Source organism: Palaemon carinicauda, chromosome 21, assembly GCF_036898095.1.
Source record: "Palaemon carinicauda isolate YSFRI2023 chromosome 21, ASM3689809v2, whole genome shotgun sequence".
NCBI lineage: Eukaryota > Metazoa > Arthropoda > Malacostraca > Decapoda > Palaemonidae > Palaemon > Palaemon carinicauda.
Genome location: NC_090745.1, coordinates 110,142,225 through 110,170,175, shown reverse-complemented (window position 1 = coordinate 110,170,175; position 27,951 = coordinate 110,142,225). Strand labels below are relative to the sequence as shown.

Here is a 27,951-nt window from a genome sequence, read left to right as displayed (position 1 = left end):
GAGGCTAAACCTAAATATTTGAGTTACGCAACAATTGAAATTAATGAATGATTGTTGTAGGCTGTAGCAGAACACGTTCTTCCTGACCTATCGGCCAACGTTTCGGCAAACTTTAAATTATTTCAGAGGGTAAGCTAGACTAGTAACCAGTTAGAATAAGATATGATTTATTATTTTACCTGGTAATTATGACCGTAGGAATAATAGCAGAGTCTTGAGAACAGTTATGCCGATCGTCCGGGACGGCTTATGGTAGCGATGCCGAAGCCAACTAATAGCCAATGGTTAGCTTCTTTAATATACTTACTGTATGGTTAACTAACACTTCAATTATTAGTTTGGGGGTTGTATAGGTAACTCCGTTGTTATTTAGCTGAACCTGGCTTTTGTTATAAAGCTTTTGGCTTATTGGGTAGTATCCAAAGGCTGCTTTAATTGAAGGAATAATGGGTGTATGTATGATAGCGGCCACTGTATATAACTTAGAATACGGCAGTGTAAGGGGAGGTCGCAAGGATGCTTTAGCCTCCCGTTAGGTAATTAGGTAAGATCACGGCTTGTAGGTTATGTTAGGGGGGGGGGGAAGTTTAGGTTAGTTGATGTCCATTATTAATGAACGCGTGAGGAACTGGCCGCTGATGTACATAGACTCCGAAAATTTTGAATTTTATTTTCCACATCAATTAATGCTGTGTGTTTACTTTGAGAATTGAATAAAACAACTCTTCATGCTCGGTGAAAAAAATGTAGCAGCTCAAGTAGGAGACACGCTTTGGTAATGAGAGAAGTTTCGGTTTTATTATAGTTATGGACGGAAAAAAGTTTTTTAATGAAAGACAGGCGTTTCCTATAGGAAACGTCGGTGTTCATCGGAAATGACATGTATTTTCTCTGCAAATAAAAACTTAATCATATAAGAAATGCGCAGCTCGGCATGAGGTTGATGTATTCCTTATTCCGTGAGCTTACGGCGGAGCAAAAATCATGAGATTTCTGTAAAATATCCTCGTTCTCAGACGGTCTAATGAATTTTAGCTTAATTTGCTATTGAAACGAAGGTCGAATTCAGTGAAAGCACATTATTTAATACAGGAAAAATTATATTTTCTGCTCAAAATGTTGTTCCATCCGTAACTATAATTTTTTTATTTTTATTTTGTGTATGTGTTCGTTTATTCTCATACACTGTATCCCTGTCAGTTTAACTCAATTTTTGATGATCATGTCAATTAATATTCATGACTACTTTACAAATGGCCAAAACTATCCACCAGTTGCCACTCTTGGGTCCTAAACCTGCTGGGGGATAATTTCCTGTGACTAGATTGCAATAATTCTTCCTGGCATTTTTTTTTTTTTTTTTCAAAATGACTGTTTGTATTGAAAAAAGGAAAGATGAACCTCTTCCTATTGTCTCACTATGCCCCCGTAATAGTATGTAATGTACTAAACAGGAACATGGCTCTACAGCCATATTTCGAATATTTCATCATCATTACCTCCTACGCATATTGATGCAAAGGACCTCGTTTAAATACCGAGAGATACAAACTCTGGTTCAATAATGGTTGTAGACATGCTTATTTGGGAAAGCAGGAGGCCTATCATCTTTGGAAGGGTAACAGATCAGATTTTGCTTGGAGTAACTATACTTGCTAAGAACTTTTGCTCAAATTTTATTCTTCATCTGAAAAGGAGTACAATTTAGCCATAAAAGAAACACTTTCTGGTACAAACTAGGGACATAAGTTGTGGGCTACTCTCAAATCTGCACTCATGGGTATAGACTTTGCTTAAACCAGATGGCTTTTTCACTTGCTGTCCTAAGGTTTTGGCTGATGATGTTTGACAGTAAGTAAAGTAATGAGACACTTCATCTCATTCATTCATGTTTTCTTGAGGTTAAACTAACTAGTTTAGGTTTTTGGTGTCTGGAAGAGGCTGAGGAAGTAGAGGGAAGATGACTAAAGATGCAGGTCCTTCACAACAACAATGGGGAGCTTACAGTAGCCCAAGAGCGAATAAGAGAAGTTTACATGTCCCTGGATCCTGTTCTAAGAAAGAAGGAAGTATTCGAGGGACTACATCCTTGTTCTCAAATGAAGTTCTATTACCTTGCCATAGGCTTTCTGCCTGTTCCTTATTTTGTCAGTGTTTTCCCCAGGTTTTTTATTTTCATCCATTTTTATTTCTTCTCATGACATTAAGGCTTTCTTGATGTACCTTGATGTTTATGGAGGTGAAGACCCAAATTTGTAAATTACTTTGTTTTTCTTATTAAGATTGCAGATTTCTTAGCTCCTAAGTTATTTCATTTTCAATATTAAACTTACCCGATAATCATGTAGCTGTCAACTCCGTTGCCCGACAGAATTCTACGGAAGGGATACGCCAGCGATCGCTATACAAGAGGGGGGTGTACTCACAAGCGCCACCTGTGGCCAGGTACTGCAGTACTTCTTGTTGACACCACTTCAATTTTTCCTCTGTCGTGCTTCCGGCAAGACGTTCATGGATACGCTTATAATTTTGGAGTCTTGTTCACGGTTTTTGGTGAAGTATTGCTCTAAGATTTCAGCTTTCGCTATTCAGGAAGTTTTATTATTAGCTTAGCTAGCTTTTGGAATTAATTTGATTAATTATGGTGACGAAGAGAGTATGAACTCTCTTTCACCTTTAAATGGCCGACCCTTCCCTTAGACGGAAGTGTTGGTGTCTAAGAGAGTATAGACTCTCTTTCTTAATTTTGCTTAACAAAAGTTATAGATTTATTTTATATCTCTCCGCCTTTTTAGGCCTCTTCGATTAACTTCCTTTTTTATAAAATTATTAAAATTAATTTTTATATTTGTTTATATTCGACCTTTCCTAATAGTAGGCGGTCTTTTCTTGTACCGAAGTTAATTAACATTGAGCCCGTCATTTCGGTTTTACCTGTTAACATATTATGCTATTTTAATGTTTTTGAAAGAATTTCTTTGATAGTCTCGTACTGTTTCAAAGTTGAACTAACGTTTTGTTTTGTCTCTGCAGTTGTTGACGTTCAGAACGTTCAACTTGCGCTCTATCGTTACGATAGAGAGAGAATTTTCACGGTGTCACGTTGCAGTAAGAGTAAACCGTTTATAACGTTTTGTTCATTCTTTCTTAGCTTAATGGTTTTAATTCTAATAAAGGAACTTTTTATTTGGGAAATCTTTCAGTTTTTTTCCTTTAACAATAATATGTTTTAACGAGTATATATGATTGGGCTCTTCTCTCAGGTCTAAGTCAAGAGAGAGAGAGAGATAGAGACGGAGGGAGAGAGAGCTGGATAAACGTTTCGTTCAAGCGAGTAACGTTGTTATCGTTTTTGCTCTTCTCCCTAGTCTCTTTAGGGGAAGAAGGTAAACGTTTCTAGAGTTTATTCTTGTTCTCAAGCTTTATGCGGTGAGAGATTTTAAACGTAGTTTATTTGATCTAGTGTTTAGTCTCTTTCCAGCCACTGAATTATTTATCTTTCATTAGATTTTTCTGTTACATTGTAATTCTGTTTTCGCAATTACTAACTTTTAAGGAAGGATAGAATTGCGTGTTTCAGGTACAAACCACTTAAAGTTTCGAGTTCAGTGAAATAAGTGCAAACAGAAATTCAAAAGTGATAAGTGATTAGCGCAAAGTGTGTCAGTGTTGTGCGTGAGGGTACTTCTGTGCGTGCCAGTCGTCCTCCCAGTCCGGGACCTCTTGCAAGCTCCCAAGCCCAGGGGAGAAGCAATGTCGAAGGGCAAAAGGGTTCGGCAGGCCTTGATCGGCGCACAGAAGTATCCTCGGTGGTTGCGGGCGTGTCTTACAGAGACCGTCACTCCCACCCGCAGACGATTGAGCCCTTATTTTACTCGTCTGCAGAAGAAATTTCGGGGAGAAAACGCTGGACTCAGGTCTCAAGACCTCTTAAACGTAAAGTCCAGACCTCTAGAGTTCAACAACCCGGATGCAGTCATTGGGTTAGCTCTGACTCTCCGCAGTCATCAGGTGACTGCACACCTCCTAAGAGAGGTAAGGTGATGCCGCAACAGACCTCATCTTCTGTTAAGGCTTTGCCTCAGCAGACCTTAGCGTCTGCCGACCCCAAGATGACTTTGCTGCAGTCCATGCAGTCACAGCTTGCGGTCTTAATGCGTGAGTGTCAGGCTGAGAAGGTTACACCTCCTCCTGCGATCGCTCCGCCTCACCGCAGTCCAGTCTGCCAGGCGTACGATGTTGAGGTTCCTCAGGATACCTTACCGCGTACTGAGTTGCCAGTTACCAGCGGTGTGCAGCAACCTCCGCCTTCCTTAAGGCAACCTCAGCAATGGGAGCAGGAATCTTATGCCTTACTTCCTCCGCTTCCGCTTGCGGTTCCACCAGCGAGGCAACAATCTCTTGAGGTACGACAACCTCTTCCATCAATGAGGCAGCCACCTCAGCACTCGCTGCAGCGACCTAAGGCGAGAGCCTCAACTCCTTAGGCTAGCACCTCAGGAACCTCAACTCGCGAGACAAGAACTGCGTTCTGCGCAGCCGCTACCTCAACTCTCGCAGCTCACACCTCAGGAACCTTAACTCGTTCCTCAGGAACCTGCTACTGCGCATCCGCAACCCTTACAGCAAGCGCAACTCTTGAGGCAGCAACCTCATGCTATGAGTCAGCCACCTCAACGCATGCATCTGCCACTTTCTCCTCAACTTGAGCCTCTTCCCATTCAACTTGGAAATAACAATGACAATAATAACACCTCATTACTTTCATAACTTGCATTTGTAATCATATACATGTATGCCTACCCAAACATTATGATAATGGAGGTTATTTGTATTACTTATATAAAAATATATATGTATTCCTTGCAATATATTTTTAACAAAATCGCTAATATGGCAAAATATCTTCAAAACAAAAATGAATCATGAGTTATGAATGTAAGGTAAATATTATGTTGATATTAAACCCCATGCAAGCATGCATGAAGTAATGCAGTGTTGCCAACAGGGCGAGTTTCCCTTTCCTGAGGTGAAGTAGATTATAGTACATTTAGTGCAGCTTAATTCTACGATTATCATGCCGGCTATCAAATTCATCAACAAAACAGTCTAAATCAATTCCCTCGGCACGTGCACTTTCAATGGACAGTAATGCGATATTACTCACTCTAGCACTGGTCATGGAATTTCTGAGAAATGTTACACGCCATGCAACACGCTCTGCTTACCTTACAGCATGCTCTACATACAGCATGCTCTACATACAGCATGCTCTGCATACAGCATGCTCTGCATACAGCATGCTCTGCATACAACATGCTCTGCATACAGCATGCTCTACATACAGCATGCTCTGCATACAGCATGCTCTGCATACAACATGCTCTGCATACAACATGCTCTGCATACAGCATGCTCTACATACAGCATGCTCTACATACAGCATGCTCTGCATACAGCATGCTCTGCATACAGCATGCTCTGCATACAACATGCTCTGCATACCTTACCGCATGCTTCTCAGTCACACATCTTTGGTTGTTGCCAACTCACTAGACTGTCAAGCAGTTTCATAACGTTGCCTTCTAGTCTGCTGCTTTTGCACCAGTGAAACCCTCACTGAGAGAACTTAGCTTTTCTCGGATATGGTCCCTGTAGATGAGAAAGTGCTTTTCTCCCTCCTTCTGATATTCCCTTGAGGACTCTGTCATTTGGAGAGGAGCCTTTAGCTGCGTAGCCTCCTATGGACTTTTATTTAAGCATAACATGCTTCCAGGGAAGGTAATGGTTCCACTTCAGTCGCTAACCCCGTCTGTTACCACACCTGCTCCCATAGACCTTGAGCTGTGTTGCAAGACAGGCAGTCCAAGCTTAGTCCTTGTTAGAGGATTTTTTTGTTTACGGAGTCAGTGTGTCACTGGGAAGACGTTCAACAACCAGCAGAAGTGACTTGTTGTGACGCAGTGCGGCAACCTCAGCAACCCGATAAGGAGTTGTCTGTACGACCCAGACAGTCTAGACAGCTTCGGGTTGTCACTGTACTTCCCTCGCTTCCCCATGGTTGACAGTTCACAGACTGTGCAGCAGTACCATGATCTTGTGTCCGGCTCCGTCAGACGACTGGCTTTTAAGAGCTCCCACAAGTCGTCGCTGTCTGGAGATTCTCAGATGGACTATGGATCTGACCAAGGAACTGGGCCTCCTGGTCAATTTTGAGGAGTCTCAGCTCGTCCCATCCCAGACCATTGTCTCCCTGGGTATGGATCTTCAGAGTCGAGATTTTCGGGCTTTTCCGTCGGCCCCAAGGATCTTCCAAGCCCTAGAATGCATCCAGAGCATGCTGAGAAGGAACCGATGCTCAGTCAGGTAGTGGATGAGTCTAACAGGGACACTTTCATCGCTGGCCCTGTTCATCGTGTTAGGGAGACTCCACCTCCCCCCCTTCAGTATCATCTAGCTGCTCACTGGATAAAGGACATGACGCTAGAGACGGTCTCAGTTCCTGTTTCCGAAGAGAGGAGGTCTTCTCTCGCGTGGTGTAAGAACAGCTTTCTTCTCAAGGAAGTCTACCTTTGGCTGTTCAGAAACCCGACCGCCGTCTCCTCTCGGACGCATCAGACACGGGCTGGGGTGCGACTTTGGACGGACAGGAATGCTCGGGAACATGGAATCAGGAACAAAGGACACTTCACATCAATTGCAAGGAGTTGTTGGCGGTTCTTCTGGCCTTGATAAACTTCAAGTCCCTCCAGCTTAACAAAGTGGTGGAGGTGGACTCTGACAACACCACAGTCCTGGCTTACATCTTCAAGCAGGGAGGGACTCTTTCGTGAAGTTGTTCTAGATCGCAAGGGACCTCCTCATCTGGTCTAAAGATCGAAAGCTCACGCTGGTAACGAGGTTCATTCAGGGCGGTATGAATGTCATGGCAGATCACCTCAGCCGGAAGGGTCAGGTCATCCCCACAGAGTGGACCCTTCACAAGAATGTTTGCAGCAGACTTTGGGCCCTGTGGGGTCAGCCAACCATAGATCTGTTCGCTACCTCGATAACCTAGAGACTCCTGTTGTATTGTTCTCCGATTCCAGACCCAGCAGCAGTTCACGTGGATGCTTTTCTGCTGGATTGGTTCCATCTCGACCTGTATGCATTCCCGCCGTTCAAGATTGTCAACAGGGTACTTCAGAAGTTCTCCTCTCGCAAAGGGACACGGCTGACGTTGGTTGGCTCCGCTCTGGCCCGCGAGAGAATGGTTCTTAGAGGTACTGCAATGGCTGGTCGACATTCCCAGGACTCTTCCTCTAGGAGTGAACCTTCTACGTCTACCTCACGTAAAGAAGGTACACCCAAACCTCCACGCTCTTCGTCTGACTGCCTTCAGACTTTCGAAAGACTCTCAAGAGCTAGGGGCTTTTCGAAGGAGGTAGCCAGAGCGATTGCCAAAGCAAGGAGAACATCCACTCTCAGAATCTATCAGTCTCAAGGGGAAGTCTTCCGTAGCTGGTACAAGACCAATGCAGTTTCCTCAACCAGTACCACTGTAACCCAGATTGCTGACTTCCTGTTATATCTAAGGAAAGTAAGATCCCTTTCAGCTCCTACGATCAAGGGTTACAGAAGTATGTTGGCAGCGGTTTTCCGCCACAGAGGCTTGGATCTTTCCACCAACAAAGATCTACAGGACCTCCATAGGTCTTTTGAGACCTCAAAGGAACGTCTGTTGTCCACTCCAGGCTGGAATCTAGACGTGGTCCTAAGGTTCCTTATGTCATCAAGATTTGAACCTCTCCAATCAGCCTCTTTTTAGGACCTCACATTAAAAACTCTTTTCCTCGTGTGCTTGACAACAGCTAAAAGAGTAAGTGAGATCCACGCCTTCAGCAGGATCATTGTTTTCACATCTGAAACGGCTACATGTTCCTTGCAGCTCGGTTTTTGCTAAACGAGCTTCCTTCACGTCCTTGGCCTAAGTCGTTCGAGATCCCAAGCCTGTCCAACTTGGTGGGGAATGAACTGTAGAGAGTACTTTGCCCAGTTAGAGCTCTTAGGTACTATCTAAAAAGGTCTTAACCTTTACGAGGACAATCAGAAGCCTTATGGTGTGCTATCAAGAAACCTTCTTTTCCTAGTTCTAAGAACTCAGTTTCTTACTATTCAGGCTTCTGATTAGGGAAGCACATTCTCATCTGAAGGAAGAAGACCTTGCTTTGCTGAAGGTAAGGACACATGAAGTGGGAGCTGTGGCTACTTCAGTGACCTTCAAACAGAACCATTCTCTGCAGAGTGTTATGGATGCAACCTATTGGAGAAGCAAGTCAGTGTTCGCATCATTCTATCTCAAAGATGTCCAGTCTCTTTACGAGTACTGCTACACCCTGGGACCATTCGTAGCAACGAATGCAGTAGTAGGCGAGGGCTCAGCCACTACATTCCCATAATCCCATAACCTTTTAACCTTTCTCTTGAATACTTTTTATGGGTTGTACGGTCGGCTAAGAAGCCTTCCACATCCTTGTTGATTTGGCGGGTGGTCAATTCTTTCTTGAGAAGCGCCGAGGTTAAAGGTTGTGATGAGGTCCTTTAGTATGGGTTGCAGCCCTTGATACTTCAGCACCTTAGAGTTGTTCAGCCTCCTAAGAGGAACGCTGCGCTCAGTAAGGAAGACGAACTTATTTAAGGCAGAGTAATGGCTCAAGTCGACTTCCTTACCAGGTACTTGTAATTTCATTGTTATTTTGAATAACTGATAATATGAAATACGGGATACTTAGCTTCTTGATATACATGTACACTGGTTTTCACCCACCTCCCTGGGTGTGAATCAGCTACATGATTATCGGGTAAGTTTAATATTGAAAAATGTTATTTTCATTAGTAAAATAAATTTTTGAATATACTTACCCGATAATCATGATTTAATTGACCCACCCTTCCTCCCCATAGAACCAGTGGACCGAGGAAAAATTGAAGTGGTGTCAACAAGAAGTACTGCAGTACCTGGCCACAGGTGGCGCTTGTGAGTACACCCCCCTCTTGTATAGCGATCGCTGGCGTATCCCTTCCGTAGAATTCTGTCGGGCAACGGAGTTGACAGCTACATGATTATCGGGTAAGTATATTCAAAAATTTATTTTACTAATGAAAATAACATTTTTCAGTAAGTTAGTAAAATATTCTTTTTGCACTAGTTGGAGAATTGGTAATGTTACTCCAATATGTAAAGGCACTTGTGGTAGCTCAAGTCTAACTGATTACTGCCAAGTTTCCATAACTCCCTTATTATCTGTTTCTGAATAGGTTTTCTGAAGGTAATACAGTACAGTAGTCTGTTCCCTAGCTTTCAATTTGGCTTTCATAAAGACTTTGGAGCATGTGATGCACTTCTTACAGTCTCCAATGCTGTACAGAAATCCCTTGATTGTGGACTAGAAGTTTGTATGATTGACCTTAATTTTAGTGCTGTTTTTGACTGTGTTAATCATGAGACCTTTGTTTTCAAACTTACAGTTGGAAATGGGCGGGCCTTCTCTTACCATCATTAATGAAATTTTAAGTACAGTACCGTAATAGATCCCAAAGAGGTGTTGATGGGCACCATAGTGAGTAGGAATGTGATATCTGGTGCTCCTCAGGGTATTGATGTTGGCCCATTACTTGTTATACTATATACACAGAGGTGGTTTTGTCTAGAAAGCAAACTCTTTTCATCTTGGGCAAGTATAGATTTTTTTTTCATTACTGGTTTTGTTATATCTTACACTTGATATTTTAAATAAATTTTATACTATTACAGATGTTTCGTCTTGGTGGACCTAGATTGGATCCCAGTGAGGAGAAAAGAAAAGCTATGGAAGAGGACCGTTTAGCAAGACTGGTAGTTTATTCAAACGTAGCAACATTTGTAGCTACAGTTGCTCTAATACGTGTTGGTATGTAATTTCTTTTCATCTTCCATGGGTTAGAGATTTCAATGAAAATTATACTCAAATATTTCAGTAGCTTAGTGTTAAGGTATTGAAAGTATTCCAAAAGTAAAATGTGTTAAAATTTGTTAGTTTCTTTGCAGATTAAGCAAAAACTGTATTGAACAGTGCATAACAGTCTTGTGTTATAATTTCCTAGTTTAACTAAACTAGCAAAGTTTGATTGCTCCTACACAGACACAAACCCTAGTCGTTTATATGGGGTTTACCCCTAAATCATTTTGCTATGACCAGAAAAAAAGATTTCTTTGGATGCTGATAACATTGTTGGGTTATCAACTAGGGGGAGTGGACTAACCTCTGTTCACTCTTTTCCTAGTTGCCCCTATGACCAGACATATGCAATGATCGTGCTCCGTGCCCTGTTGTTGTGCCTTTCATTGTGTGCTTGTGGTTACGAGTGGTGGTCAAGGTAATGAGCATACTTTACCTGGCCTTGAGGGGTGCCCTTTTAGAACCTTCATGAGCTGGGTCTGGGTAGATCACCATCCTTGTGCTCAAGTTGATGTGGTAAGTGGTTGTTTTTTTTCCACCTTGTGATTTTTGCAGGGACTGCCCTCCCAGTGGGAGAGGTATGGTGGTCTTCATAAGAAGAATGCTAAGAGAGATTGATCTCGGTCTGCTTCTTCCTCTCATTAGAGCAGTAAGCGAAAGCCTTCTGTTACAACACACAATATCTCCCACTTGGATCCTTCTTTATCCGAGTTTCCCAAAACTCTGATAGCTAAGGAAGGGGGCGGTCATATTCACCATCCTACTGTAGTGATTTCATAGAGATGTTATCTCCCATGGATCATAGTTTGCCTGATTTAACCCACTAGGACACTGATCCTTTGACATCAGCTCTGGTACACCTATCACAAGATTATGTACAAGTATCCCTAGTACCTGATTATGTACAGTATGTGAGTGGTAATGGATTTACTGGAATATCCATGTGTGACGACACTAACCTTTATACAGTATGTCTTGCACACCCACTTGGGTTGGTAGCTACTGTAATAGTTAAATGGGTATTTGCCCTCTTGGTTAGGGTAGGGGAGACTAGTTTTGGTAAACTGCTCTTCTTTGACTTGGAAACTCCAGCCAGTATTTGCTCTTCCTCGATTTCTTTTAGAAATTTTGGACAGGCTTAAATGCAGATCGAAGCATACCTGGTGCTTTATAAAGTAGACTCCTGTTACTGTAGTTTTTTTACTTAATTCGTTTCTTGTTACAGATACTGTGTTTCTTTCCCTCTCAGTACTGGATATTTAGCTTGTTTTTCAAGTAACGGAAATATCACCTTGGGTGAGCAGGTAACCAGTATTAAACCTTCAAAAGGTGAAAATCAGACTTGGAGAAATCTTTGATGATTATGATCACACTTTAGGTCTGCCCTTCCCCACACCAGAACTCTTTATTCCCCTTGATGTTCAATCGCTTAACTTTTACCAAACATTGCAATGGCAGGATTTTGCCCAACCTCTCTTAACTTTACTTTGTTCCGACACAGAGACTTACCTCAAAACACTTTCTAGGAGATTACTGGTAACTCCTCTCCGACGACCAGATTTTTACGTAGTTTCCCCCTACTTCCATGTTCTATACTGTCCTGAATAACGGGAGATAACATGACCTGGGGGCATTGCCCGAGAAGGTAGCGCGTCTTTGAGAAGCCATCGCCAGTAAGTTTTCTGGTCGGTTCGTGAACACACGTGCTTCACGACGCTCCTCATACTCTGTGCGATTCCCTTTGTGTTTGGTTCCACGTGCTTCCCACGTGATCGGGATCTCTTAGTGTGTGTTTAGTGCCTTACCTACGTGCTTTTGATTTCGCTCCCTTGTGCTTTCCTAGTGTTTTAGTGCTTTTCCTTTGTGGCCTGCTTGTGTCTACGGCCCTTTGTGTTGCGTTATGGAGCACGTTCGCCGTTGTCCTGGGCCTAGAGCCGGTAGATCATGCGGGGCTTTTCTGTCTAAGCCCGATATTGACCCGCATACGTTGTGTACCTCGTGTAGGGGTAAAGCTTGTTCGCCGTCGGATAAGTGTTCCGAATGTGCCGATTGGCCCGAGGTCCAGTGGATAAAATTCCGTACCAAAAAGAAGAAGGCATCGAAGAAGTCCCCTAGGAAGACTAGCGTTTCTTCCCCTGCGACTTCAGCAGGAGAAGGGTCAGGTAGGGTACAGCCGCCTTCCCCTACCCAAAGTAAGGGGCGAGGTAAGTCCAGGGAGAACAGGCAGTTGGCTCCTCTTTCCTAAGAGAGGGAATTTGTGGGCGGTCCTTCGCCGGCCAAGGCAATTCAGGCGCCCGTAAGAGAGTGTAGTGGGGGTCCGGGGGACGTGGCTCTCTCTCATAGGGGCCACGTCTCGTCGGGGGACCCCATGTGGTCTAATAGTGTCCCTTTTTCTTCGTCAGGTTCCTGGGTGGAAGTTCCAGGGGCATCAGCGACGGAGGGCGGCGTCGGCAGAGAGGAATCCCCACAAGAAGATCCATTGGCTTGGGACGTACCGAGGACTCCGATGAGGTCCCCACTGGACATGGAGAAAGGCCTTGGCGAGGCCTTCCCCGGTTTGGCGGGCCCGTCGGGATGGTTGCCGCCGAAGACTTCGCTACAGGAGAGTCTCCCCATTCCTTCTCCGTCAGGGGTACGGCGTAGCCCCAAGAAAACGCAGTCACGTACTAGGTCCCGATACGGGGGTAAGTCTTACTCGTCAGGATGTGACTCTTCGGATTCGTCAAGCAGTGAACGGAGGAGACGACAGAGGAGGAAACGAGATCGGTCGGTGCGGAGGAACTCCCCTTTGCGGTCTCCCACAAGATCTCGGGACAGGGTGAGTCCCAGTTCCCCTCCTCCCAAAAGCAGGAGAACAACCTCCCCGGTAGGGACGTGGAAACGAGGTCGGTCTGTGCGGAGGAACTCCCCTTCGCGGTCTCCCACAGGATCTTGGGACAGGATGAGTCCCCGTTCCCCTACACCCAAAAGCAGGAAACCAGTCTCTCCGAAAGGGACGTGGGTGTTCGTCCCAGGGAACAACTTTAAAGACTTTTCCAGGTCTATTGGTTCGACACCTGAGCGGGCAGGAGACAGTCCCCCTAGAAGGACCTCCACGTGCCGCGCCAGGGAATCACCAGATGAGCGAAGGGCTACATCTTGCAGGCCTAAGACCCGTCCTGGAGACGTTTATTCCGCCCAGCGCAGGGGGCCGTCGTCTAGGCCGGGCAGCCTCGACAGGTCCCCCCATCGAGAACCCAGAAGGGGAAGGACACCTCCGTCGAACTATCTCACGGAGGACACCGTTTCACCGAAAAAGGCCACGAAGAGGAGAGAGACGGCGGACGTCGAAGGTAAAGGGAACCGTGGACCCCGCCATCACGGCAGAGACCGAGATCACGATTCGCCCCATCGGTCGGAAGGAGGGGAGGGCGAGTCGTCGGTGACGGAGGACTCCGCGTACAGGGGAGTCCTTGCCTTAATTAGGGGTTATAACAACCTTATAGAACCCGCCACTCAAGAGGAGGAACCCTGGACTTCAGGCCTGAACAAGTTCATAGCTGTCCCCGCCCAGAAAAAGTCCTCTCTCTCTCTTCCCGAGGCCAGTAACGTGGCGAGTGGAAAGACTCACATCGATAAGGTCATATCCCGCAATAGCGACTCATGCAGGGGTCACAGCTCAGCAAAGCTCCTACAGGGTTTGAAGTCGCAAACGAAATACTACTCTTTAGAAAATAGGCCGACCGGTGCGTGCAAGACCGAGGAAACCCTAGACATCCTGTGCCAGGGCATCTCCGACGGGAGGACATCGGCAGCATCTACCTTCTTCTCCCCTTCCGAGTCGGCAATGATGGAGGAGATGTCCAAGGACTTAGTTAATGTGGCCTCCTGGCTGGATTGGTGGGCCACCACCCTAGTAGGCACCCAGATTCCTACAGACTCCATGGAGCCTGCAAAACGGGAGGCTCTGAATGAGTTGCTGGGGTCAGGTAGCCGCGCCCTTAAATTCCTGACCTTTCAGTCTTTGGCTCTCTCCGCAAACTGGATTCTCCGGAGAAGAGACGCCCTAGTTAAGAACCTTCCCATTAAGATTCCCGAAAGGGAAGCGAAAGCCTTGAAGACCTGCTCCGTCTGGGGGGAGCAGCTTATTCCTACGAAGAAGGCGGAAGAGGTCGTGGAGAAGTTGGCCAAAAAGAGGGAGCTACCTACCCTGAAGCCACAGACGGCACGCCGCCCCATCTTCAGGAGGCCAGTGACAGAAGCACCCATGGCCGCGCGTACCGCACCAACTCAAGGAAGGAGGGAACCCTCGTCAGGACAGTGGTCTTCCTCTGTGGTTCCCCCCCGAAGAGGTTCATCTTCTAACCCCCCAATGTATAGGTCTTCTTTCTACTCCTCCAGGAGGGGGTGAGCAGGCCGTTCCTCCCGTAGGAGATAAGATGGGAGGCCCTCCTCCCCTGCCCAAGCCTCAGGTAGGGGGATGCCTCAGACTCACTTGGCAAGCATGGAAGCTCCACGGAGCAGATCCGTGGACAGAAACAGTACTAAAAGAGGGCTACAGGATCCCCTTCTTGGAAGAGACACCCCCTCTGGTTCCAGCAACACAGGCAGACTGGTTGGTGCCCAAGGACCTGGCGAAGAGGGCAGCGTTGGACGAAGAAGTCACGACGTTGCTGCAGAAGGGAGCCTTAGAAACAGTGACATTCCCGGGTCCGGGGTTCTACAGCCGCCTGTTCCTAGTGGAAAAAGCGACAGGAGGGTGGAGACCTGTAATAGACCTGTCAGCCCTCAACAGGTTTCTCAGGAAAGTGACCTTCAAAATGGACACTCCAATAACGGTCATGGCATCCTTGAGAGAGGGCGACTTTATGATTTCTATAGACCTCATGGACGCCTACTTCCAAGTGCCCATTCATCCGTCGAGCAGGAAGTTTCTCCGGGTCAAGTGGGGTGCCCAGGTGTTACAATTCAAGGCCCTATGCTTCAGTCTTTCAACAGCTCCCCAGGTATTCACGAGGGTCTTTACGACGGTCTCCATATGGGCCCACGAACGGGGCATTCGACTCATCAGATACCTGGACGACTGGTTACTCCTTTCATCCTCAAAGGAAGACTTGAAACAACAGGGCGAAGATCTTCTTCAATTGTGCAAGACCCTGGGCATCGTGGTCAACTTGGAGAAATCACAGCTAACCCCATCCAACAGGAGGACGTACCTGGGAATGGTCCTGGATTCGTTACAGGTCAAGGCATTCCCAGCCACGGAAAGGCTGGACAACCTGGATCGAGTGCTCCGGCCCTTCCTTCTGGGTCGCCCCAGAAGAGCGAAGGATTGGCAAAGGTTGGTAGGGCACCTGGTGTCCCTAGAGAAGCTGGTACCTCACGGGAGACAGAACTTAAGGGTGGTTCAATGGAACTTAAAAGAACATTGGAACCAGAAAAGTTCCCCGGACATTGTGGTTCCTCTCCTTCAGGAGTCCAGGAAGGCCTTGGAATGGTGGCAGGATCGGTCGAACACCCTAAGGGGGATGCCACTGTCCTCCCAACCTCCGGGGGTCCTTCTCTTCACGGACGCATCGAAGGACGGGTGGGGAGCCCATCTCCGGGAAAAGACAGCAAAGGGGGCGTGGTCAGAGGGGGAGAAATCCCTACACATAAATATCCTGGAAATGAGAGCGGTCCAAGAAGCCTGCAACCACTTCGAGGAGGACATGAGAGGGCATTCGGTGGCCCTAATGTCAGACAATGCAACGGTGGTGGCTTATGTGAAGAAGGAGGGGGGACTGAGATCAAAGGAGTTGAGCGAACTAGCCCTTCAAATCCTAAAATGGGCGGAACAGAAGGACGTCATCCTGACGGCAAGGTTCATTCCAGGGAAGAACTACGTCCTAGCAGACGGCCTCAGCAGAGTGGGGCAAGTGGTAGCGACAGAATGGTCCCTACACCCACAAGTGGCAAGCTACATTATACAGATGTGGGGATCTCCGGTAATGGATCTGTTTGCAACAAGGTTGAACGCTCAACTCCCCGTATTTTGTTCTCCCGTCCCAGATCCGAAGGCGGCAATGGAAGACGCCTTTCAGCACAAGTGGGACGGTCTGGACGTGTACGCCTTCCCCCCCTTCTCCCTGATAAGGCAGGTCCTCAACAGAGTAAGGGCAGCAACCAACCTAAGGATGACTTTGGTAGCGCCTTGGTGGCCGGAGAGAGAATGGTTCGCGGACCTAAGGAACCTCACCGTCCTACCTCCTTGGCCTCTACCCGACAGGTCAGACCTATTAAAACAGCCACACTTTCAGCGGTTTCACAGAAACCCGCAAGCCCTTCGTCTTCACGCCTGGAGATTATCCAGCGGCTCCTGAAGAAGCAAGGGTACTCCGACAAGACAGCCGGGAGGATGTCGCTATACCTGAGGAAATTATCCACAGCCGTCTACCAGTCTAAGTGGGCGGTATTCGTGAAGTGGTGCAGGGACAAGAAGATAGAGCCCTTGGAAGCGTCGGTGCCCGTGATAGCCGACTTCATGGTTCATCTCAGGGACAAGTTAGCCATGTCAGTTCCAGCGATCAAGGGAGTTCGGGCGGCCCTGGGTCAAGTCTTTCTTCTCAAGGGCATAGATCTCGGCTCCTCCAGGCATATCGCCATGCTTATCAGAGCGTTCGAACAATCATGCCCCCCTTCCGCCCCTAGAATCCCGAGTTGGGACTTTGCGCGAGTCCTAGATATGTTACGGAAACCACCATTCGAGCCCTTAAAGGACATTGATGACAAGAATCTCACGCTCAAGGCGGTCTTCTTGCTAGCATTAGCCTCGGCTAAGAGGGTGGGCGAGCTACACGGACTGTCATTCGAGGTGGAACACACTAGGGGATGGAAGGAAGTAACCTTTAAGTTTGTCACATCCTTCGTCGCCAAGACTCAGAACCCCTCGGTGTGGGATCTGAGGTTTGAGAGCTTTTTGATTCCGGCAATCCCGAATAAAGGAAACTCGGAGGACCTAAAATTATGCCCGGTCAGGATTATTAGGAAATACCTTAAGAGAACGGCAAACCTCCGCCCGTCTATCAAGAATCTCTTCGCCTCATGGGGAAAAATAAAGAAAAACATATCCAAAAATACGGTTTCGTTCTGGCTCAGGAAAGTGATCACGCAAGCCTACTTAAAACAAGGTCTTCCTACACCGGGGAAACCCAGGGCTCACGATGTTCGGGGCATTAGCACCTCTCTAACGTTCGAAAAGAACATGTCAGTAGCGCAGGTTCTTCGAGCGGGAACTTGGTCCAACCAGTCGACCTTCACCGCACATTATCTCAAGGACTGTACGAGAAAGTCCCTAGACGGGTTTTCTATCGGGCCGGTCATCTCAGCCCTGCATTCGGTTTGACGGCTCAAGCCCCAGGCTCAATCGCGAAACATAAAGTATCTAGACACAAGGAGCCGAGTTCTATTTTCCCCCCTTTTCTAACTTTCTCGTACCGTCAGTTGTCATCAAGAAATATCGCTCATTATACAAGACGAAAACTCGCCATATCAAGCACAACGAAGATATTGCAGAAGGGTAAGTGTTATATCACACTTAATGAGTCTTTTACGTAGTTTTCCCTACTGTCCATCGGGGTCAGGGCTTAAGGGCTCTCCCCCCTCCTAATGTGTAAGTCTCCTAGAAAGTGTTTCGAGGTAAGTCTCTGTGTCGGAACAAATCACAAATTTTAAGTAATTTGTATTTTTCCTAACAATACTTACCGAGAAACACTTTTGGTTTAGGGCCCCCCCAACCGTCCCCGCAGTGCCCCACTAACCTCGTGGTATTGTTCCTTACATAAAACTTACTGGCGATGGCTTCTCAAAGACGCGCTACCTTCTCGGGCAATGCCCCCAGGTCATGTTATCTCCCGTTATTCAGGACAGTATAGAACATGGAAGTAGGGGGAAACTACGTAAAAATCTGGTCGTTGGAGAGGAGTTACCAGTAATCTCCTAGAAAGTGTTTCTCGGTAAGTATTGTTAGGAAAAATACAAATTACTTAAAATTTGTGATTTATCTACAGTATTCCAATGGCACGATATCCCCCCAGATGCACCTTGGGTGAAGGGCTCCTTGTCTCCAGGGCTCTATATGAAAAATTACTTTATCTAAAATATCATCTTCATCAGGTGTGAATCCCATCTTTTCGTAATGCTGGAAAACTCCTATAAACTTTGCCAATCTGTTCATTTCCATATATTTCTTATATCTTTGGTAAGTGCTGTTTGCAAGATTGATTTATTATGAGTTATCTGGCAAGAGGTGTGGCAACCAAAGCACTTGATGTATTCATTGCTGCCAAACCATCCCATTCAAAATGTTCTGATAAGCAAATAAAGCTGATACTACATCAGTATTATTGGCTTATTTGATATTTAAAGGAAACTCAATCATGATTTAATTTCAGATAAACATGCAAATTTTTTCTTGTAATATGAATGTTGCTTTACTGCCACAATCACTACAAATCAATTGGTAAATCAGTTTTCAAATTCCCTGCCATCACAGGAAGGATCTGTTTTTACTTGGCACACACATCAATATATGTTCTTTTTCACAAATTCGATCATCAAACTTCAAACAAGTCCATTGTCTCTTATGTTCCAAGGACTTTTGTAGCACGAATCCATAAAGAAAAAATCATGTACGAGCAATTTGGCCTTTCTTCTCCATTCACTGTTGAAGGTGGTGGTGTTGCTTTCTCTTCTTGTTCATATTTTGTTTCTATATCTTTGTCTGGTTCTTGCAGACACTAATTGCTTCATTGAATGGTTCCACTTAGGGTAAAAAGTGATGAAAAAAGAAAAAATCTTTTTCACGGGCACAAATGTGAAGCACCTCTTATTGATTGTAGCACTCAGAATACCTGTTAGCGCACAAGCTCACCTTGGTAACATACGTGTAGTTCAGTAGCTCAAAAAGAAAATAAATATCAAAATGAATAATCGGAAAATAATGCTAAGTGGATGTCCAATGACTGACAGATTAATTTGACAGCATCAGATGCGTGCACAAAATTGCAATTTTTACGATTACTATACTTCAGATTACTTTTATCTTGGGTCTGATAACAGCTAGGACCCATGGCTGTATGAAAATCGCAACTAACTTTTGCTGAATTTTGACAATGGCCAAATTTACAAGCTCCCGCTCCCCTTAAACAATCGCTTATTACATGTGGCTGGCATGCCATGTTTTATGTTGCCCTTAGGTCTAAATAAGGTGTACTAAGTTTCAACTAAAGTCAGTCATTTGTATCATGTTTCGGATGACTGTGCGTTCCGTTTGCTTGCACACTGTCACTAGATTATCCCGGGAATTGTCTGATTTTCCTCTGTTCCACCTGATGTACAGTAAGATTATCCTATGTCTGAAGTCAATGGGTATAAGGTCTCCATTTTTGTACTGGATAGCAGAGGGGATGTTATCCTGGATGAGTTTGAGAGTCTGCATCTAAAGTGTTTATTCTGGGAAAATCAAACTTATTGACAAACGAAGCCTAAGCTGAAAGTTGGCTTTTGCCAAATGAGTGGTATACATCCATTAATATGTAGATAGATTTGGAAATGGTGGCGTCATCAGAGCTTAGATGTATTTGCAACATCACTGAACAAAATTTTTTTTGTTCAACTGTGTTGGATTCCTTAGCATGGAAGGTAGAGACCATTATAAGACTGATTGAATCTGGATCTTGACTTATTCCCACAGTTTGCCATTGTTCATCAAATGATGAACTAATTCAGAATCTCTATGAACAGCAGTATAATGTTAGTAGCTTTTCTGGCTACAGAGGCAATGGTTCACAGGTGTGGCCCCTGTTCTCACTAGTACGTCCAAGAAGGTTTCCGTACAAAGCTAGTCTGCTCGTACAACCAATTTCAAAAGTGATTAATCCAAACCCATTTGTGCATGGAAGATTCTCAAAGCCCTCTAGACTGTCTATTATAGGTTCTAAAAGACAGTCTACCAATAATTTATATATCAAAGACAATTGAATGTTTATTTTAATTGGAGCAAAGCTATGTTTCAATGACAAGGACTAGCTTGGATAATAATAATGTTGTTATTAAATTTTTTAATTTAATTTTTCATCAGAAATTTTCAATTTCCGCCATGGAGGGATATAGATCCTTGTAGAGATCTTGGTTTTAGGTATTATAGCAATGTATTAGGTCTTTTAGTATTGAAAGGCCTCCACTAGTGAGGTTTGTTTTCTGGAATTTGGTTGAGGTTTTACGGTACATAAAAGGTTAGTATTTTAAACGGTTGGATAATCTTTCTCTTACAGATCTCCTGACTGTAAAACTCTTCCTGTTGGCATTAGCTTCAACTAAACGTATAAATAAACTAAAAGCGTTGTCTATCAAAGTAGGTTTTGGGGAACTTGTATAATTTTGTACTTTTTTACTTCCTTCAGAGCAAAAAGTGATTTTACAGCTAAGAATTTGCCACATTTTTTTTCCACATCCCTTCTCTGAAAATTCATGAAAGCATATCAGCAGGAAAAGTAGCATTTAGACAAAACTATTTGGAGTCCTGTATTTTTAGGTGGTTTGTTGTTAATACGTATTCTAGACCTGGTTATTAAAATCTACACTGGTATATTGCTTCAACAGAATTAGCCTATCTCTTTCCTTCACTGGCATCCCATCTCCATCAATGTGTTAGTCAGCAATGTGAACATCCTGAGGCTCATAAATAAACAGAATTTTAATAAAATTTATTTTTGTACTCCTGATGTTCATAATATACATGCCTACCCTCCTCACTGACTTGTGGTATCAAGAAGATATAATTTTGACTTTGAAACTGCTAGAATATGTCATTGCTTGACTAGAAGTGTGGTTATTGAAGGGGAAAATATGGGTAATTGTTTTTCAAACAGAACTTCTAGAGAAGGTACAATATGAACATCAGGCGAGTACAGAAATCACAATTTGAATAAAATTAAGTTTTTTAAATATTAAACTTAGCCGGTGAATATATAATAGCTGACGTCTCCGACGGCTCGACAGATTCCAAAAACTCGCGAGCGATCGCCGTGAAGGTTGCGGGTGTGACCACCAGCGCCGACTATCGGCCAGATACCGCATATACTTGTCAATTTCTCCAGTTCTTCTCTGTCAGTCTTGTCGACAAGTTGGTTCCGCTCGCTTTATGACCTCGAGTTTTCGACCGAATTGGTGAAGTACTTGGTTTTGGTTTTATTGCTTTCGCCGTGTTGGATTATTCAATACTATCTTCAAAAGAAATGCTTTTGAAAGGAGAGGAAAAGTGTTTTGCCCTTGCTTTTTTTTTTATCTCTGGTTTTTCCATAGAGAAAAGATGGCCGACCCTTCCCTCAGTGTACAGAAGTGTGTTAAAGGCTTTTAGTAATTTTTTTTTTTTTATCACTTTATAAATTATTGTTGATATTTATAGATTTACCTCTATATATTTTATATTTTATATCTCACCCGCCTTTATTAGGCCTCTTGGATTAGCTTTCCATTTATACTAAACATCAAGATAAATTTTGTTTTTGTTTATATGCGGCCTTTACCTATTTGTAGGCGGTCCTAACTTGGAAAACGAAGTTAAACAACGTTGAGCCCATTCAACTTTTATTTTTATTTAGTTTAAAACAGTTGCTCTGTAAGAGTGATGAGATGAATATTTTTTAGAAAATATTTTAAGAAATATATTCTTTGAATAGTCTTCGTGCTGTTTTTTCAAAGATGAACTAACGTTTGGTTTATTTATGCTACGCAGTTTGCGCTCTATCGTTACGATAGAGAAAGAGAGAATCACGGTTTCACTTTGCAGAAAGAGTAAATCGATTTTGACGTTTTGTTCATGCTAATTTAAAGGAACTTGGTAATTTTCAATTTCTTAGTCCTTTCAGTTTTTTCCTTTAGTCAAATAACCTGTTATTGACGAAGGGTGATTGGGCCATTCTCTTGTGAGTGACAAGAGAGAGAGAGAGAGAGAGAGAAAGAGAGAACGATCCGATCTTTATTCTCGTCCCAAGTCTCTGTTCAAGGAGTTTGGGAGCGAGTAACGTTGTTCTCGATTCAGTTTTTTACTCTCGTCCCAAGTCTCTGTACTGGGAGAGAGGATAAAACGTTTTAGTTTTTATTCTCGCCCCAAGGCACTGTACGGTGAGAGATTGAAAACGTAGTCCTTAGTGAACTAGTGTTAAGTCTCCTCCCCAGTCACTGATCTTTTTAACTTTATATATTTCCGTTTTATTCGATATATATGTATATGTTTATTGATTTTTGCATGTGTGCTTCATTTTGTACTAATGTGCTTACATTATACGACTCATTTCGCAATTCTAACCTTTTGATGTAAGGGAGAATTGCGTGCTTCAGGTAGAAATCAGTTTTATTCATGTCTAATGTGAAATTATTAAAAAATGCGATATCAGTGAAGTAAGTGCAAAAAAAAACATGTTCTGTGTTGCGGAGGGTTCGTTTGTTCGTGCTTGTCACTTGCCTAGTCCGAGACCTCTTTCAGGCTCCCCTGCACCAGGGAGAAGGAATGTCGTAGGACCTAAGGGAGTGAGGAGTGTAAACCAACGAACAGACGTTCCCTCAAAGGTATCAGACGTTGCTCGTCAAGCACATCCTTGCCATAAGACAGGAGAGACGAAGTTTCTCCTCGTCTTCCGATGATTCGTCTCTTTAAAAGCCTGGGCGTAAAGTTTCGAGACGGTTGAAACGTTTATTAGTTCCTTCAGAACAAGTTCAACGTCCTAGCAGTAGTCATAATAAGAGTCCCGGTCATAGCGATGACGTTCATGTACAGACGTTTCTGCCACAGACTCGACGTGACGTTGAGCGGTAGACACCGTAGACACAACGTGACATCGAGTGTCAGTCACCGTAGTCTCGATATAGCATCGATCAGCAGTCACTGCTGTTTACTACGTGACGTTTGAACGTCAGCCACCGCAGTCACAGGTTGATCCGAAGTTAAGTGTTTTGCAAGATATGCTGTTAAAGCTTTCTTCTTCAATAGAAGCTTTCGATCCTGTTCCTGTGCGAAAGGATCCTTTGCTTTTTGTACGTCACGGTTCTGGGGTACGTGATTCGGGTCTTCAACCTTCTAGACGAGCTTTGTTACGCCACACTGACGTTATCTCTAGTGACAGCTTTGCTGTTAAGCGAGATGCGGAGCATAAATCTCGATGTAACTTTGATCGCTTTGAACATCAGCCACCGCAGTCACAGCGTGACGTTGAGATGCAGACACCGCAGACACGACGTGACGTTGAGCGGTAGACACCGTAGACATGACGTGACGTCGAGGGTCAGTCATCGTAGTCACGATATAGCATCGAACAGCAGTCACCGCTGTTACTACGGGACGTTTGGACGTCAGTTACTTCTGTCACGACGTGTAGTAGAATAACATTCTCTGCAGTCACAACGTGACATCGACCCTCCAACTTTAAATTCTGTTCATATACAAGTTGATGTAGCCTGTCAGGCTTTTCCTTCACGTCATTCTGAATATAAATCTCCTTCTCGCAAGACTTTAGATTTATCAGATGATGTGCCTTCTGAAGAAGTTGATGACCCTCTTTCAACTAATGTACCTTTGGGGAGTCATTCAGAAGAGGAGTAACCTAGGGTGGTCCAACAATCCCTTGTATTTTAATTATGAATTTCTTTAGTGAAATTTTGTCCTACTCGTTTTGTAACGGCTGCTCCGTCGTCTGAGTTTACTCTTGGCATGACTTTCTTCGACTCCTACTTTTACGAAGTCAGTTCTCTCTTGTTCTTCCAAGAGGGCCATGCTCTTACTGGGAGACTGGTTGGAATCCAGGAGTAGTTTAGGAAAGTCTGCTTTTGCTTTTCCTCCTTCTTAATTAGCTTCTCGCTCGGGCATCTGGTGTGACACAGGAGAAGCTCGAGGAGAAGTTCTCGGCTTGGGAGTACCTGCCTCTGCCCAGGGAGACTTCTTAAGCCTTGTGGACTCTCCTCGACGTCTAGCCATGAGACGCTCCAAGATTTTATGGTCGGCTTCAGAGCTAGACCATCTCCTGTTAGGAGTTTTTTTCGAGCGTTTGAAGTTTTTATTTGTTGGATTGGTCCCTGGGAGCCTTAAGTAAGAAGGTCTCTCCAGCTGTCAATGTATTGCTGTACAATTATGTCATGCATGAACAAGGCTATCAGGGATGGCTCCAATGATCTGGCAGCCACATTCACTGCAGGAACAAGGCTATCAGGGATGGCTCCAATGATCTGGCAGCCACGTTCACTGCAGGAGTACTTAAGATGTAAGTGCGCTCAATGTGTTCATTGTCAAGACAAACTTCACGATGAAGACTGCCAAATCTGTCTTGGCAGCAGTAAGGGAAGGCGACTGGATGGTCTCTCTCGACCTTCAGGATGCATACTTCCACATCCCGATTCATCCAAACTTTCAACAACATCTGAGGTTTGTGGACGGGAAAGTAATGTACCAATTTCGAGCACTGTACTTCGGCCTCATTCCTGCTCCTCTTGTTTTTACAAGGCCCTTGCAAAATGTAGCAAGCTTTCTACATTTTTTGAGGATTCAGAGCCTCCCTTTATTTTGACGACTGGCTAATCAGGGCGTCGTCATTAAATCGCTGTCTGGAGAGCCTCTAATGGACATTAGACCTAACCAAGGAGCTAGGTCTCATAGTGAATGTAGAGAAGTCGTAACTTACAGTACCCCATCCCAGACTATTCTTTATTTGGGAATGGAGATACAGTGTCGGATTTTTCGGGCCTTTTCATCTCCCACAAGAATGGAACAAGCTCTGTTAAAAGTCCTTCACTTGCAAGAGAAAAACAGTTGCTCTGTAAGAGTTTGAACTAGCCTCGTGGGAACTCTTTCATCGCTGGAGTAGTTTATCTCTCTGGGGAGACTCAACCTTTGCCCTCTCCAATTTCACCTAAACCATTGGAACAAGGAGAAGGGCTTAGAGAGTATCTCTTTCCCAATCTCCAACTCAGTCTAGACATGTCTGACTTGGTGGGACAGCAACATCAGACTTCGAGAAGGTCTTTCTCTTGCGATCAAGAACCCAAACCATGTGTTGTATTCAGATGCATCGGATTTGGGTTAGGGAGCTCCACTGGACAGTCTGGAATGCTCGGGTCTTTGGTCCACGGATCTGAAGGAACTCCATTTAAGGCAAGTAACATCCCTCCTTTGGCAAGATTTGTGCAAGGAAAAATGAATGTCTTGGCGGACTGCCTCAGCAGAAGAGGACAAGTCATCTCCATGGAGTGGACGTTGCACAAGACTGTGTGCGAGAAGCTATGGATGACATGGGGTCAACCCACCATAGATCTTTTTGCGACTTCACTGACGAAGAGGCTCTCGACTTACTGCTTTCCAGTTCCAGATCCAGAGGCAACCCACATAGACGCTTTCCTGGTGGACTGGTCTCACCTGGACGTTTATGCCTTTCCACCTTTCAAGATCCTAAACAAGATGCTGCAGAAGTTCACCTCTCACCAAGGGACCAGGTTGATGTTGGTTGCTCCACGCTGGCCCGCGAGAGAGTGGTTCACAGAGGTACTTCTATGGCTGGTAGACGTTCCAAGAAGTCTGCCGTTGCGGATGGGTCTCTTGCGACAGCCTCACGTAAAGAGATTTCATCAAAGCCTCCCCACGCTTCGTCTAACTGCCTTCAGACTATCGAAAGACACTCTTGAGCTCGAGGGTTTTCGAAGGAGGCAGCTAGAGCGATCGCGAGGGCTAGAAGATTCTCTACCATCAGGATCTATCAGTCGAAATGGGAGGTATTTAGAGACTGGTGCAAGTCCTCCTCTATTTCCTCTTCCAAGTGCCTCTGTAGCGCAGATTGCGGATTTTCTGCTTTATCTGAGAAACGGTCGCTCCCTCTCTGCATCCATCATTAAAGGCTACAGAAGCATGTTAGCTTCTGTTTTCAGGCATAGGGGTTTGGATCTTTCTAATAACAAAGATCTCCAAGACCTGCTTAAGTCTTTCGAGACTTCCAAGGAGCGTCATATTTCGACTCCTGCTTGGAACTTGGACGTGGTCCTACGGTTCCTTATGTCAAACAGGTTTGAACCATTAAATTCAGCCTCCCTGAAGGATCTTACCCTCAAGACACTTTTTTTGGTGTGCTTGGCTTCGGCTAAAAGGGTTAGTGAGATACATGCTTTTAGCAAGAACATCGGCTTCTCCACTAATAAAGCAGTATGCGCTCTTCAACTTGGTTTTTTGGCCAAGAATGGACTTCCATCTCGTCCTTGGCCTAAATCATTTGATATCCCCAGTCTTTCTGAGATTGTGGGGAATGAAGTTGAAAGAGTGCTGTGCCCCGTTAGAGCTCTTAAATTTTATTTATCCAGAGCTAAACCGCTACGAGGTTGTTCAGAGGCTTTATGGTGCTCCGTTAAAAAGCCCTCTTTGCCCATGTCTAAGAATGCGTGGTCTTATTTTATTAGACTTTTGATTCGGGAGGCACACTCTCATTTAAGTGAGAAGGATCGTAATTTACTTAAAAGTCAAGGCTCATGAAGTCAGAGCGATAGCAACTTCAGTAGCGTTTAAGCAAAATAGATCCATTAAAAGTATTATGGACGCGACCTTTTGGAGAGGCAAATCGGTATTCGCTTCATATTACTTGAAAGATGTCCAGACTCTTTATGAGGACTGCTACACACTGGGACCATTCGTAGCAGCGAGTGCAGTAGTGGGTGAAGGCTTTACCACTACATTCCCTTAATCCCAATATCCTTTTAATCTACTCTTGAAACTTTTAATCTTATTTTGGGTTGTACGGGAGACTAAGAAGTCTTTCGCAATCTTTTTGATTTGGCGGGTGGTCAAAATGTTGTTTCTTGAGAGCGCCCAGATTAAGGGTATTGATGAGGTCCTGTTATAGGGGTGTTTGCCCTGGATATAACAGCTCCTGGGAGTCTTTCAGCATCCTGAGAGGATGGCTGGGCTTCGTGAGGAAAGCAGACTAATGAGGCAAAGTAATCATTAGAGTCAGCTTCCTTACCAGGTACCTATACTTAAGTTGGTTTTTTATGAAATAATTGTCAAAAAACTCTTGAGCATATACGCCTTTATTGTATTAATACTGGTCTCTACCCACCACCATGGGTGTGAATCAGCTATTATATATTCACCGGCTAAGTTTAATATTTAAAAATGATATTTTGATTGTAAAATAAATTTTTGAATATACTTACCCGGTGAATATATAAATTAAAGGCCCTCCCTTCCTCCCCGATAGAGACCCAGCGGACTGAGAAGAACTGGAGAAATTGACAAGTATATGCGGTATCTGGCCGATAGTCGGCGCTGGTGGTCACACCCGCAACCTTCACGGCGATCGCTCGCGAGTTTTTGGAATCTGTCGAGCCGTCGGAGACGTCAGCTATTATATATTCACCGGGTAAGTATATTCAAAAATTTATTTTACAATCAAAATATCATATTTTAAAAAATGGAGAGTTTATTGATACCTTAAGTATATTGCTAGGTTAAGTCAAGTTGTGGATTTTGAAATGAAATTTTTGCTTTCAGCCCCGTATGTTCTGGAGCGATTTTTCTAATGCTACTCTGCATAGTTTATGAAGTCTCTAGTGCCATCTTCCAAGAATGGGCACTTTGATGCTGGAGGACAGATGACATCAGGTTAATTTGTAATATCAAAATATTCCTTTATTTAATATACTTTTTTTCTATTTAAATCTTTCCTTAGGGGTTAACAGAAATGGCAGTGGTTTATTTAATACACTGGTAATTTTTTATATTTAAATCCTACCCTAAGGGTTAGCAGAGATTTCAAAGGTAAATTATACATGGTACTGTGGAGTTGAAAGTGTTTGTATTCAACTATATAAAAGTTTCTGTGTAAATGTCAAATTTTCTTGATACATGTATAAAATGGATAAATGATTTTCTCGTAATGATTTATGATTCACCCTTGGCTGCGTTACAGCATGATAGATTATATAA

At 44.3% G+C, this 27,951-nt stretch overlaps 1 long non-coding RNA gene across 1 annotated transcript; it reads left to right on the top strand.

Annotated features, from left to right (window-relative positions):
• Nucleotides 1-27,902, top strand: LOC137615403 (uncharacterized). The gene is made up of 3 exons (XR_011039235.1): nucleotides 1-129; nucleotides 9,794-9,929; nucleotides 27,517-27,902. It is a non-coding gene; the product is annotated as an uncharacterized lncRNA (long non-coding RNA).
• The last annotated feature ends 49 nt before the right edge of the window (nucleotides 27,903-27,951 follow it).